Here is a 15,639-nt window from a genome sequence, read left to right as displayed (position 1 = left end):
CTGGAGAGCTTCCCAGCAGAACCCAGGGAGCTTTTGCTGTCGAGAAAACCAGGCTGGCTGGACAAGAAACCCATTTCCTGCCCGATTGTGACTGTGTGAAGGGAAACAGGGCTCTGGAGGCAAACAAAGCCCAACCACCTTTGGCTGGGGAGCGCCCCAAAACCATGGAGCCACTACAAGCCAAAAAGACAAAAAAAGTGTTAAAAAACCCCAGTCAGGCCCTTTTCCACGGTGTGTTACGTTACAAAGCAAAACTGGACAGGTTGCAATCTTCCTCTGCCGCACCCCAAATGCCAGGTTTCAGGTTACTTCACCCGACAGTACCTGCAGGAATTCGCTTGGAAGCACAGCATTTCTACCGAGCTCTTAGAGCCAACCTTTACTCTGCAGCTCTTCCCAAAGTCCTGCAAAGAAAGCAAGTGTCATTTCCTTCCCCCTCCCACACCCCCATGCGCCGACGAGGAAGTTATAACCCATGTGAAATAATAAATATGGCCCAGCAAAAAAGGGAATGCGGGGAGCAATAGGAAAGGCAGCGTTCCCGTGTTACTCCAACCTACAGGATCCATCCTTCCAGCCTCCCACTCAGGAAACGGCTTTTCAACGCTGGCTATCAAAGCTCCTCCCAGTTTTGGCATCTCCACCTCTTCTCCCTGCAGAACTCGTTTTAAGCACTGAGTGTTTGGGGTTTTTCTTAACCAATTTGTGGATATTTGCACCGTATCCAGCATCAGCACTCACGGTTTTTCCAGCGGCTGTTGCACATCTCGCAGGTCTGTTTACTATCAGCAAACATCCTGGCAGTAATCCTGGATTTATCTCTTTGTCTTCCTGATAACTCCCCCATGGCTGCGCCCTCAAAGCCCAGAAATCCAGTTTGCCACCCCTCACAAGGAACCTCCAGGCGTTTTGGAGAGCTCTATCGTTTATCTCCTCCACAATCTCAATTCACCATGAAAATATTTGGTGAAACCCATCAGCAGCTTCCCTGATACAAGTGCAGAGACTCTACCACTACTTCTGCCCACACAATTTTCTCTAACATCCAAAAAAAGAGGCGAACTGTGGGGTTTTTAAAATACAACCCTGTGCTGCTCAGCACTCCTGTTCCCCTTATCTTTGAGGTCCCCATGAATTTTCCCAGCAATGGCACCGTGCTGCTGCAAAGATCTCTTGATTTATGCAAAACTTGATCCCTTTTCCGCCCTTTTTATGAGCAAAGGGTTTCTCCTTTTCTTTGGACGTAGCCTGGTGATTAACTGCACACTGCCACAAGACCTGTGCACTGCAGTCCTTTGCTGAATGCCGCCACAAAAGCCTTTAGATTTCTGAGGATGAGAAGGACGCCGGGAGTACAGACACCTACAACAAAGAGAGCTACGTGCAAGCATCACCTTCAGACCTTCCTTTTTATGAGATACTGCCTTTCATCCTCGATTTTAAGCAGGGAGCAGGGAGAGGGATTTTGCTGAGGTCACCGGCGAGGCTGGTGGCAGGGGGCCATGATCGGCTGTGCTGTATCCATCAGGTACCGCTGCCTCCTGAGCCACGGGATGGAGAGATGGAGAGAGAGGCTCTCAACGCCAGAAGGGAGCGATCTGCAGCAGGCAGGGAGCATGGAGAGTGTGCTCAGAGAAGGGCAGGGATCTACAAAGGACCTGCACCCTGCAGCTCTCACCGACCAGCTTTTGCACCTGCACAGCTCCTGGGATGAGTCGGGTTATTCCTCATTTCCCAGCAGTGTGAGGGAGGGAGTCTGGCCTGAGCTCAGTGATTCCAGCCAGATTCCAATGCCAAGAATTGCAGGGTTGTGCCAAGGCATTGAATCAGTGGCATTTTCTGGGCTCCCCAGCAGAAGACAGATATAGATCTGTTAAGCAGGTCCAGAGGAGGCCACGGAGATGCTCCAAGGGCTGGAGCCCCTCTGCTCTGGAGCCAGGCTGGGAGAGCTGGGGGTGCTCACCTGGAGAAGGCTCCAGAGAGACTTTAAACACCTTCCAGCCCCTGAAGGGGCTGCAGGAGAGCTGGAGAGGGACTTGGGAAAAGGGATGGAGGGACAAGACAAGGGGGAATGGCTTTACAATGCCAGAGGGCAGGGTTAGATGGGATATTGGGAAGAAACCCTGTGAGGGTGGGGAGGCCCTGGCACAGGTTGCCCAGAGAAGCTGTGGCTGCCCCATCCCTGGAATGTTCAAGGAAAGGTTGGACGGGGCTTGGAACAGCCTGGGACAGTGGAAGGTGTTTGGAAGAGTTTGGAACTGGATGGTCTTTAAGGTCCATTCCCATCCAAGCCATTCTGTGATTCTGCAACTGGAGCCACCTCATGTCCATGCCCAGGACAAATGGAAACAGGAGCAGCTGTGGCTGCAGCCCCGAGACCACTCTGACCTCGGGTGTTGATGATCCCTTAACCCAAGGCCCTTTGATTTGCCCCTGCTCACAAGTTCTCCTCTCCCACATGAAAGGTGTCCAGAGCAAGCCAGAGGCAGCAATACCACTCAGGGAAGAGCTCCAGCTTCCTTCCAGGCACTCAGGCTGGAGAAATGAAAAGGATTTAAAGCAGATGACAGAGTTGTTAAAAGATGATCCTTTGGTCTTAGTGGTTTGGTGTTTTTAAGCCGTGTGGGATTCAACCCTCCTCAAACAACTCTGGTGACACAGAAATCACAAGAAGCCTGTGTCTCTTTGAGGGACAGTGCAGTATTTTTCCTAATCAAAATATTGTTATTGAGCTGATAAAATACTGATCAAGAGATAACCTCATTTTCTCCCACTCAATCCTTCCCCACTGCCACTGGGGTTCATGCTGGCATATGTTATTTTCATGCAGGCAGAAGGTAACGATAGGAAAGCAATTACTGGGTAACTTTTTTTTTTTAAATATAGTAAAATATTTATGAGCAATTTAATTTTTTTCACGCCTGGTTGCTCCATGCACTGAGCCTACAACTCTACCACATCGTGGATGAGATGCCTTTTCACAACAGACTGGAATCCAGGCAGCAGAACCTCCCAAAATCAGCACTGATGGACAGCGTGGTTGGTAACTGTGTCCTTTGGAACAGAATCCTATGAGAATCCCAGAATGTTTTGGGTGGGAAGGACCTTAAAGCTCATTCAGTTCCACCCCCTGCCACGGGCAGGGACACCTTCCACAATCCCAGGTTGCTCCAAGCCCCATCCAGCCTGGCCTTGGACACTTCCAGGGATGGGGCAGCCACAGCTTCACTGGGCAACCTCTCTTTCTGCTTTTTTAAGGGATTGATGGATTCGAAACCAACATGAAAATGATTTTTTTTCCAAAATATATTATCACTAATCCCTGGATCTGGACCACAAGTTTCTCTCTGCTCTAAAAATGCAAAATTATCAGATTCACTTAAGCAAAACATAGAAACTATTACACATGAGGGAAATTTCAGCATAAACATTTTAAAGTTGTGTTAAGTGACAAGGAGGAGGTTGCTGACTCAAGGTATGTGAATATGGTGACCATAAACATCAGACCATGAGGTGTCCAGCATGGGGACAATTTTTTGAAAGAAAAACTGAAGCTCAGCTCCTGTAGGTGTTTAAATTTCAGGTGGGAGGCTTTCTACAGTAAAAAAAGAATATTCCAAATATTCAATGTACAAAATTGACTTGGGTGAATGCTGCACTACTCAGGCTCCATGAAGAGATAAAAGTTTCATTTTTATCCTTAGAATCAGAGAACCATTAAGGTTGGGACCTCTGAGATCACCGAGCCCACTGTTCCCCCAGCAGTGCCACATCCACACAGCTTTAAAATCCCCAGGGCTGGACCACCCTTTCCATGAAGGAATTTTCCTAATATCCAATCTATCCCTTCCTTGAGCCACTGCCTGTCATGTGTCCCTTTGAGAAGCTATTTCAACCCAACTCTCCCCACAAGCCTCATAAAAGGATTTCACTGCAACAAATGCCACTGCAAAGAACAAGAATGACTTAAAAATCCAAATAAAGCTCTTTTTTTTTTTTTAAACCATGTAATTGCAAATAACAAACATATCTGTGGTTTACAGAGGAGGCAATAAATTAAAGCTACAGTCACAAATCAGACCAGAAAAAGATACTTAAGTCATTCAATCCACCACCCTGGGATGGCTGTGGCCCCATGGGATTCTGCTCAGTTTTTGTGAAAGACTTGGAGTTCTGAATAGAGGAAGTACGACACGAAGAGCTCTCTCAGAAGTGTTTTTTTTTGATTCTTATAAAATGAAGCCAGCCCTCTGGTGCTTCCTGAGCACAGCCTCGTCGGTCTGGCTGGAGAAAAGCAAATGGTCTTTAGCAAATAAGCTTTTTATGTGTGAGAGGAGCACATCATACATGAAAAGGAAGTTTGATCCCTGGTAGAATGGTTGTGAGTGTTTCTTCTGTAACCACCCCATGGTGGCTGTGACATTTCAGATTCTAGAAAAAGGGACAGGCATTTAAAATCTTTTTAAAATCACAGAATGGTTTGGGTTGGAAGGGACCTTAAAGCTCATCCAGTTCTGCCCCCTGCCATGGGCAGGGACACCTCCCACTACCCCAGGTTGCTCCAAGCCCTGTCCAACCTGGCCTGAAACACCTTTTAACTTTAAATTCATGCAAAAAGATGCATTTTGAGCCATTAGGAAGCCGAGGTCCCCAGAGTTTTAACTTCCTCGCTGATTCTTCTGCTCTCACCAGACACTGAAGAATAAAAAAAAAAAAGCCAAACTATTTTTTCATTTTTCATTGAGCTGTACCCCTCAACCAATGCATGAGGTGCCTACTTCCATAGCTTTGGTGAGCAGAAGTATTTTAGGAATGGTCACTAAACAAAACAAGTTGAGGGTTTGGGTGTTGCAGTGGTTTGGGGTTTTAATTTCTGGGTTTTTTTTTATATTTTGAGGACAAGAAGAAATGACCTCAAGTTGCACCATGGGAGGTTCAGATCGGATATGAGGGAAAATTTCTCCATGGAAGGGGTTGTCCAGCTCTGGCACAGGCTGCCCAGGGCAGTGGTGGATTCATCACTCTTGGAGGGATTTAAAAGCCAAGTGGATGTGGCATTTGGGGACATGGTTTAGTGGTAGCCTTGGCAGTGCTGGGTTAAGGGCTGGATTCAATGATCTTAAAGGCATTTTCCAACCCAAACAATTATATAATTCTGTAATTCTATGAAGGAAAAAGCCCTATAACCACAAAGCCATGAACTCTGCACTAGTTTCCACTGTGTTTCCAGAATACATGTCCAAAAAGACACATTTGGGGTGAATTAAAGACATTTTGCCAGAGATGAGTTTGAACAAATACACGGTGAGTAGCTCCTGTCCTTCAGCTGAAGCCCAGCTGGATGTAAATCTGTACAGACAGGTCTGGTTTCAGAGCAAGTCCATCCATTAGGAGTCTCATGACTTTCCAACACATTGTAAGCAGGAGAAAACCCCAAAAATTTGACTGAATGAGCTTTTTCAGTGGTCTGGGCTGTAGCTGGAGCCATCTCCCCACACCACAGATGTGACAGCACCACAATAGAACGAAGAATTCTCGTAACTCCCTCCGAACCCAAGGACAGCACTCAGAGCCTAAATTAGGAACACGAAAACCATTAACATGACCAATTAACCTCCGCCCCACCCTCCCAGCACCACATAAAAGCTGATGTAACAATCCCCAAGATAACATTGTGTGTCAGAAATATCACACACAGGAATACAGCAGTGGCAGCGCTTGTTTCCTGCCCTGGGAAAGCTGCTATAATTGTAGTGCATTGTGCTCCTGGAGGATTTCGAGTTGGAAGTTGGTTGACAACAGTCCTGGTTTGCTGGAATTTCCTATCAGGCTCCTAAAACTCTTTGGGTTCCCCAAGCAACACCGTGTCAAGGTGCTGTTCTGAGTTCTGGACATGTGGTTCAGCAGGAATTTAATTTTCTTGGTGGAAATAAGTCAAGATCATCCCAGGGATATAAAAGCTGGATGTGGAGAACACAAGCAAATTGAGTAGAATTTATATGTTTGGGATTTTTGATACATATTTCATTGCTAAGGGAACTTAAACCAAAACCATCTTCGCTTTTGGAGGCCCTGCAGCTGAGTCAAGAGCACAGATATTTGGGAGACCATCTCATTTTAAGGAATTTCTTCATGGAAAAGGTTGTAAGCATTGTAGGGGGCTGCCCAGAGAGGTGGTGGAACCCCCATTCCTGGAGGTGCCCAAGGAATGACTGGATGTGGCACTCGGTGCTCCGGTCTGGGTGACAAGGTGGAGATTGGTCACAAGTTGGACTCAATGATCTTGGAGATCTTTTCCAACCCAAATGATTCTGTGATTTTTTGTTAATTCAGCTATTACATTACACATAATTCAGAGGTTTGGATCTCCAACCTGACCAGCCTCCCGGGAAATCCCTCAAACTCCCAGAAACCACCACACTCTCTTCACACAGGTCCTCAGTCCATGGCATTCTCCCCTCCTGGTGGAAGCCATCCTTGCAAGCAAAATTCTTCCAAGTAATCCCCCACACCTTTCTAGAGAATTTAAACTGCCCAGATGACAAATGTGAGGAGTGTAAAGGATTCCTCCCTTCCAGGAAATCCCAAGGGATGTGGCACCTGACAAACCCATGGAATTTTGAAGTCCTGTCTTTATAGAGAGGTTTTATCTCAATGAAGCCTTCTCCAGTCAGTATTTCCAGGTCCCACCAACACCAGCTTTTAGCTCTAAGTGCTTTTCTACCAAGCCCAGACAAGGTTAAAAGCGACATCTTCACTCATTTTGGTACTTTCCAGTTAAAATGAACAGATTTCAGTGACCCAAACAGGCAGTGCTGGAGAAGGGCTTCTCCAAGATGAAAACAACATTTTTGACGTCCCCAGCAATGCCAAAAGCTGTTGGCATCTTAATTTTATCCTTGTGGTGACCTGTTGGCTTAGGCCTTGCCTCAGTTTCATCCTCACTTTCTCTCCATGAAAAGCAACGATTTCCACTTCAATCCTCCCTTACTTAAGATCTTTTGTAAGTTATCTAGAGGATTTCATTTTGGGGCTGTTTCCTTTAAAGCTGGAATTTTTCCCCTCTGCTGTGATGCCGGTTGTTTGTTTGCTGAGGACCCCACAAGGCCCATCCCGAGAGGAAGCTCAGCCTCCCAGGAATTTTTCAAGGGTGAAGCTCAACACCATCCAGGCCCCAAACAATAAATACCTCCCTCATTAGTATGCTGAGCCACATTAGTTCTGCTGCTCACAGAGCCAGAGCATCAAAGTGGGGCTGAATCTTCAATTTCACAGTTTGCAACGTGATGCATCAGATATTCCCGGGGCTCTGGGCACCGACGGGATTCACAAAGAGTTTGAGGCGTGTGAGGTGCTGCTGGTAAATCTGCTAATGCCTGTGACAGAAGCAGCACGTGCCTCTGAGAGAAGGAGGATGAAGTCATCCTACATTAAATCGGGGTTAAGGCAGCGGAAGGGCGAAGTGACTGCCCAGCATCACACTCGAGGCTTTGGTAATACCATGACCTCAGCTGAGGAGTTGGCATCATCCTAAAAATCAAACATGGATTACCTAAGAAGTAAATTTACACTGCAGAAATTTGCATCAAGTTTGGGAAGCCTCATGGTCTCTCCACTCAAGCTCCCCACTGCTACTCAGTTTTCACAGAATTTGCAAGATTTGAAGATTTTGAAGATTCTCAAACATGGCTGGAATTGCTCAGAGGTTCTGAAGGTTATTTGGGATGGAGGGGCTGATAAATGCAGACTGTCCTGTTACTGCTCTCCTGTCTTTAGGAAGTGAGTTTTAAGAACACATTATGTTACTCATCATTGTAAGAAAACTAAGACAGACAACTGCCATGGCTGCTAGTTGTACCTGTACTTATCAAATATCAGCATTTCAGCTGATTTTTGCATGGAGAACTCTTTGTCCCTATTGAAAATAGTATTCCCTAAAGAAGACTACATTAGCACTGATGATTACATCAGAGTAAGACCAACCAAGGCCAGGGAATGCTTCACTGTATTAAAAGTCGTAGCAAAAAGGTGCCAGAAATGGCAAGAGACTCCCAGATACTCCAGCTGGCAGCAGGATTCCTCAATGCATGTGTAGCATTATGGCTTTAGAGGCTTTGGAGGCATTGCACAGATTAATCACACAAAGTAATGATCTCACAGTGAAGGGCTGAGCTGGAATTAGAGAGATTTATGCTCAGGTCCCAGCTCTCAAAGTTCTCACCCCTGGGGAAGTCATATCAACTCCTGCATCTCGCCTCCCCTTCCCACAAAACCTCCTTTGAATTACTGATTGCAGAACCTGAGTGAAGATGCCAGAGGGAAAGACCATTCCAAAGGCTTTTAAAAAATTATTATTTTTTCCTTAATACCTGCTGTGAGGCACTGTCTTGTTTAATTCATGATTCTCTGAAGAAAGATTTGCCATCTTAAGGGAATAAAACCAAGTCTGCATTATCTTGTTAAAAACATCACGTGTTTCTACTACTGCTGAAGTCTAGGCCTCAACAAAACACTCACATGGACCTACCAAAAAATGTGCAGTGCAATTTCAGGTAATAATGAGTTTGATGGGATGTGGTTACAACATGTTTGGAGACCCAAAGTTTGGTTCAGGCAAAATTATGAAGTTAGCAGAGCATTTTTTGACCTAAATTCCCACAGGAACAGAAGGGCACAGCAAGAAATACTGTCCCACACAGCTTTGTGTATTTTGTCACTCCCACTGCTGAATACTTCAAGACTTTGGTTCTTCTGGAGTCAAAAGTTAGGCTCTTCCTTTAATTTCCCAAGCTCACATCACAGAAAATAAGACATTTAACTGTTGTGATGAATTTCTACGCCTGTTACTCCACACCAGCTCACCTGCAGCCCCCTGAACATCCAGCCTCTGGCATTTCTTTGGTCACATCCCAATTCCTTTATAAACCAAAGAGATATCCAAGATTTCTTGGAATGTGGCTTCTTCCCATCACCCAAGACACAAAATGCAGGCCAGGGTTTGGTGAGGATGGGAAGAAAAGGGAAAGCGTGTGGGTGGAAAAAAACCAATGAAGTTCAGTCATGTACAGAATTATCTTTTTGGGATTGTTTTTGGTTTTTTTTTTGATCAACACTCAAAACTTCGATGAGGAATTTGCCATGAGACAATAACTGTGTCTTGGTGGTGACATCTGTGCCATGCACAGCCCAACAGCCAGAGGTGACAGGCACAACTGAGACAGCTCCAACCACAGCAACCAAACCTTCCTGCCCACACTCCACCTGAAATTGCACTGGGAGGCCTCAGAAATCCCACAGGATTCCAACCAATCTCCAGCTGCCTTCAAAGCATAATTAACTGCAATTGCCTTTTTGATTTTATCTCCATTTTCTCAGGTTCTGGGCAACTTGGGAAAGCTCCCTGTGTACCTACAGGTGAGAATGCACACCAGTGCATGCATCTACTTGTCTGGAGCTACCAACTTCCCAGTTTTCTCAGGGCCTCCTCAGAGAATGAAACTTAGGGAAGAAGCCCATCCTTTGGGAAATTCTCCTTCTTATCCTGTATAGTTACCAATAAAAAGATTTCTGTTCCTGCTAGTGATATGAGCTCAAATCAAGGGAGTGTTCAAGCTCAGCTTGGCTCCACTAGGCTCAAGCTCCCTGCTTCCCACAAGGTTTTCTGACAAATTGCTCTCACAGGGATTTTAAAAAAAGATGCTGACCTGGCCCTTTGCAGTAAGAAAGAGATTTTCCTTCCTTCTCCACATAAATTTTATAGTTTCCCAAAAAAAACCAGAAAGAAGGGATTCAGAGAAAGCAATGGAGAACCTGTACAGGAAAAAAAAGGGGAAAGTCTGACCTGGGTCAAGGACTAATTGATACTCCAGGCTACAGCTTTGTCCATTTTCAAAGAATCATAGAACCAGGGAATGGTTTCAGGGAATCCCCAGGCTGAATGGGGCTTGGGGAAACCTGGTCTAGTAGAGGATGTCCCTGTGTTGGAAGTAGATGGTCTCTAAGGTTCCTTCCAATCCAAGCCATTCCATGATTCTATGAGAATTCTTGCCCCTGCAGGGAAGGTTCAGCACTAGTTTCATTCAAAAATACAGACTGGGTGTAGTCAACAGGTTGGAGAAATCCATCCAAAAAATCAGAGAGCTGTTTCAATCTGAAAAACTTTCCTAGTCAGTGGAAAATTCAGCTTTGCTAGAAAGTCAGCTGGAAGTTTCTGAGCCAGCCCAGGCAGGGGTTTGCCTGTACACCCCAAGGAGAAAGGCCAAGAACGAGGCATCCCAACACAGCCCTGCCAAAACCTCCCTGGTTTTACCATCCAGAGTTCACATCCAGACCTCCTGTCCTGCTGTTCGCACTGCACACGGAAGGGTTTCCAAGAAATATTTGTTGGCAGCAATCCCAAAAAAGCCCAGCTTCCGAACTGCTGTGAGAGCAGAGGTGGCTTCTCTGCGGATTTTGAAAGCTCAATTTCCAAAGAAATTCCAGCATTTTTGAACAAGGCCCTTGATTTTCCTAAACAAAACTATTTCTGTGAGCCTAAGGAAGGGCTGGTGGTTGAAGGACCTGAGGAAGATGATCCTGCCCACATTCCTGTATTGTTATTCCAAGTTTTGCATGGCGTCGGGGATGCTTCCCCCCTACCCTTCCCATAAACCTGCTGGGATCATAAAAACAGTTATGGTGGAAAAAACTGTGTGAATCCAGATTTTAGAAGGAATTTCTTGACTATGAGAGTGGTGAGGCCCTGGCACAGGCTGCCCAGAGAAGCTGTGACTGCCCTTGGATCCCTGGAAATGTCCAAGGCCAGGCTGGATGGGGCTTGGAGCAACCTGGGATGGTGGAAGATGTCCCTGTGCATGGCAGGGGAGTTGGAATGAAATGGTCTTGAAGGTCCCTTCCAACCCAAATATTCTATGATTCTATGTCCCTGCTCATGGCAGGGGGGCTGGAATGAGATGACCTTTAAAGGTCCCTTCCAACCCAAGTGTTCTACAATTCCCACTCATACCCTCTAGGACAGATGGCAGGTGTTTGGTAGTGGGTCCCACCTCCCACCCTCCTTCCCCTCCTCCAGTAATGCATTTTAAGCCAATTTTGATATGAAACCACTGTGACCTCTACTCAGAGGTGCCACCAGACCTGGGAGCACTACGATATCTGTGATCCCAAGGTTTTCAGTTGCACAAGCAAAACCTTTTGGGATATAATCAACATTTCAGAGCTAAATTTTGAAGCATTCTCACCTGTGCTCTGCAAACAGAGGCTCCCTGGTCTGCCAGCACTACTCTTACTATGTCTGAGCTGGAATAAACGTGTGACATTGCAGAAATGGCTGACAAAAAGAGGACAGTAACTTGTGACAAGTGAATGGGACCCATGCAAACAAAGCCCAGAAATCTAGTGATACATCTGAGTGGGCAGATTTGTATGGGCTTCATGCATCACTTTTCCCCCACATAATCTGAATCTGAATGCTCTGGCCCTGTGACACAAATCAGGAAGTGACAGATAATGAAACACAAGCAGAAAAGGGTGCACAAGCCCTTCCAGCTCCCATCAGCTATTTCATAACCCCTGTTTTAGACAGAGAAAAAACACCCAGCCCAAAATGTCTTTCCAGTAGCCCACAGGAGTCAAGAGGTTCCTGGTACAATGGACACCTCTGACACTCCAGATCCTACCTAGAATCCCACACTATCTGAGGCAGCTGAACAAGCCCCATGACCTCAGTGTGGACCTTGCTGTCTTATTCCCAAAGGGCTCTGCTGAAGAAGCTGCTGTTTTAATCCAAATTTTAATCTGATTTTGCTGCAAAAGGAAGGTGCTGAGGGACTATTTCACTTCAGCTACCAGAGTCACATCCACATGGGGCTTCATCATGCAAGACAAACCACTCACACACAAGCAATTTTGTGGGGACCATTTCACCTGGCCAGTCACAGCACCGGCCACGGTGATCAGCCCACAGCCACTCCTCTTCATGTGGCTCCACACACATCCTGCCAATCCCAGCAGCTTCAGGATTCCAGCTGGCCACTGAATTCTAACCCCAAACAGCTCAGAAGCCCTGAAAGGCACATCCAAGCTCCTGCTTCTCTAAAAAATCCTTGTCTTATACCAGCAAAAATTGAAAAACAAATGGAGTTTAGGCTATTAATGTTTACACTGAGAATCATACATGAATTTTTTCTGAGGCTTCAGTCTCATTGAACTTACTTCTTAATGGGATCAGATATGGAAAAGAAGGCACCAAAGAGAAAGTTTTTCTCCTAAGACAGTTGGCCCTTCTCAGTAAATTAAAATCAGAGGCTATCCTGAGCTGGAAGGGACTCACAAGGATCATCCCCATCCAACTCCTCGCCCTGCACAGGACAACCCTAATTACTGGGATTCATTCAGCTGTTGACCTCCATAGGAGTTTTCCCCAAATCAAAAAGTGAGCAAAAAACAAAAGGCTTAAAAATGCACATAGCAAAACACAACATAAAATTCAGTGAAGCACAGAGAGGAACACACACAAGCAGATCTGAAACTCACTGCTAAATATCACACAGATTCCAAGGGAAGGATTTAGTCAACCCTAAAAGTTAGGGCTGGCTTCAGTTTGGCACCGAGGTATCAAATCAGATTTGCAATGAGTTCAAAGAATTTTTACATGAAACCATAAATTGGCCATGTTTGTGAAGCAGGCAGTGTCGGCAGGATGCTGTGTGGAAGCTTTAAGGAAATATCAAACCACAAATACAAACTACTTCTCCAGACAGGGTGAACCTGTGAAAGCCACAGCAACAAGAAATGCTTTAGGAAAAGACCTTGTTTATACAAATCCCCAGGTTCCACATGCACATCTCCCTTTGCTACTCCAGCAGCACCATCCCAGCACTGAATCCACCTGGGTTGGAACAAGTCCTTCGAAACACCCAACAAGAAATCTTACAGTAGGGTTTTTATTTTTAATTTTTAAAAGCATTCCTCACTCTTTTCCACAGGTCAGACCACGGGAAGAACTTTGACCAGAAAAACTTCCCACAAACTCTCTGATGGATGTTGAGATTTAATTCACCAATGTCCTGAGTAATGCTCCATGGCCTTCCTTTCCTCAAAGACTCTGGGCTTTTTCTTTCTCCCTCCTCAATAAATCACTCATGCAAGAATTCTGTGCCCATCTGCACCAAGGTAAGCATATATTTCAGTCTAACACTAATTCAGTACATTTTAGTCTAAGACTGGTTTGTGTACACAAGAGAAAGAAACTGAAGAAAAGCCCTCTCCAAAAGAGTACAAAAATTGATGCCCATACTCTATACACCTCCCAACACAACTCAAGAAGTTTCAAAAATGAAAGATTCTTTCAAATAAATGAAGAGAAAACACTGGATTTATCCAAGTTTGCACCAATACAAAGCCAACACCCCCCCAGTGTGAGAAGACGGCGTTCATTAGGATTGAACAAGGGAACGACAGAGCGCAGGTTTCTCCGTGTAGGATCGAGGGATGCGAATCCATGAGGAACCTGTACACCCTGGAACCTCCAAAGGCTACACCAGCACCACCTCCACACCCCAAACACCTCATCCATGCCTCTGCTGTACCTTGAAAGGGACGTTCATTCACCTCTTCGCCTCCCCAACGTGATGGCCAAAGCTTCTTCCCAATAATACCAGGACAGGAGGATGAGGAGCACACAATCAATCCTTGTTAAGGCTGATGATTATTCTCGATGCACCCTGGAAGAGAGGAACACGCAGTGAGTGGCTTGTGCCAAGATGAGTGAGTCCTTTCACACGGATCAGCCACATTAAACAGCCTTTTTCTGCCCCCAGTGCTTGGGTTTTGTTGTGGATGACTGGGATTGTCCAACTAAGCTGAGACTGTCCCAGCCACTTACGGAGTCTCCATGTAGAGTAAGTTTATCCAAGTATTCCAAGCTCAGATGGAGAAACACCAGCCTGCAGAAGACATGGAGATGGTTAAGAGGAAGACTGAAGACCACAGATCAAGTTTTGGGGAATAACCCAAGTTTGCATACCCTGTTAATACACCAGGAGCTAAAGAATAATTAATTTAAAAAATAAAGAAAATTTAAAAGAATTAAATTATAAATAAATCAAATAATTAAATAAATGATTTAAAAATTAATCCTGAATTGTTCTGCTCCCCAGACAGGACAACAAGGATCATACATCACTTGGCCTGAAGCTGGAAAGATCTCCTTTTAAGCAAGATTTTACATCCAAATCTAGACTGCTGCCTTAAAAACACCCTTATTTTTGGAGAGGAAAGTCAAAGTTTGTGGGCATGAACTGGGTACTCATCGGGTCAGCCAGCACCAGTGGGAAAAGAGGACAAATCTCTGGACAGCACAAACCCTTCTGGAGGCCTGGAACAGGGGAAGGTGCTTTCAAAGGCTCCTCTGCTCATGAAAACAGCCCCAAGGTGGAATTAGGAATGGATCAGTTAAAGCATCTACAGGAGTGAGAGTGACTCCTCTGGAGCTGTGGGTATGTTGGCAAGGAGGAGAGGAAAACAATATTCCATCAGGCTGGGGGAGAGACAAGTGAATTATTCCCTTGGCAACCAGCTTCACGGGACCTGGTTCTCTCCTCAGTTATTCAGTTGTATATATTTGGCTCCTCAGTTACTTTCTGTAGGACTCCTCCAGTTTTAGATCTCATTTTCAACTCAAATTGGCCACATCTTCCACGTGCTGCACAAAGCACAAACAGGCAATGTGCATTTTTCTAAGGTAAGGTGAGTCTAAAACAGCCGAAACCACCTGTGCCGTGGGAACATCTGGCAAAATTAAATGTCCTTCTCAATGGAGCAAGAGAAAAGCTGATGCTCTTTGTTCTACTGCTTTATTAGGGCATTAAAGCCTCACACAGAGTGAGCTCCCAAACCATCCACCCACAGCAAAGGCAGCAGCAGAACCAGTGTCTGAGAGGTCCAAGAGCAGCTCCTAGGAACCTCTTTAAACATCTGTGTGTAAGTGATGGAGACTTCCAGGCTAGAGAGCACCACTGTAAAAACCAACATACCCACATCCAACATCCCTGGATGTGTCCAAGGCCAGGTTGGATGGGGATTGGAGCAACCTGATCTGGTGGAAGGTGTCCCTGCCACCTATCTTGGAACTAAACGGTCTTGAAGGTCCTTCCAACCCAAACCATTCTGTGTTTCATAGAAAGGAGATACATTCTGCAGGCAGAGGGAAGGAGCAGCAGAGCACCTTCTCCCTCATGGTGCAGCAGTGCTCCCTGGACACCCACTCCACTGCTTTGCATTCCCCACCAAATAACCCAGCCTGCCCATGGCAATGTGGATCCCCAATCCGGCTCTGCAGCAAAACAGGCTCCCTCTAATTATCCCTCAGCCTGACGACATCTGAATGGTGGAACAGGAACATGTCAGAGACACAGAATGAGAGAGTGTGAAAACAAGCCTGTCTCCTTTCTCCGTTCACACCGCAGGTCCCAAGCGCACGAGGACTCGCTCCCGCCTGAGTCATTCCCAGCAGCGCTTCACAACCACAGAGCATTCCCACGCAGGAGGCTTTTTTTGCAAAATTATTTAAAAATAAGAGGACAGCGAGAACGACTCTGGGACTCAAAGGAGCAACAGTGTGGTGAGAAGGATCAGTCG

The 15,639-nt window shown here is 45.8% G+C and overlaps 1 protein-coding gene across 1 annotated transcript in view; it reads right to left on the bottom strand.

Moving 5' to 3' along the window:
* The window catches only part of PTPRA (protein tyrosine phosphatase receptor type A), a 114,574-nt gene that overhangs the window by 73,773 nt on the left and 25,162 nt on the right, over positions 1-15,639 (bottom strand). Inside the window, exon 2 of the mRNA XM_069014766.1 lies at positions 13,590-13,724. The gene's annotated coding sequence lies outside the window, so the exon portion shown is untranslated. The remainder of the gene's footprint in view (positions 1-13,589; positions 13,725-15,639) is intronic.

The sequence above is a fragment of the Aphelocoma coerulescens genome, chromosome 4 (assembly GCF_041296385.1).
Source record: "Aphelocoma coerulescens isolate FSJ_1873_10779 chromosome 4, UR_Acoe_1.0, whole genome shotgun sequence".
NCBI classification, from domain to species: Eukaryota; Metazoa; Chordata; class Aves; order Passeriformes; family Corvidae; genus Aphelocoma; species Aphelocoma coerulescens.
The sequence above is the reverse complement of the archived record's forward strand: the minus strand, read 5'-3'. Positions and strand labels throughout refer to the sequence as shown.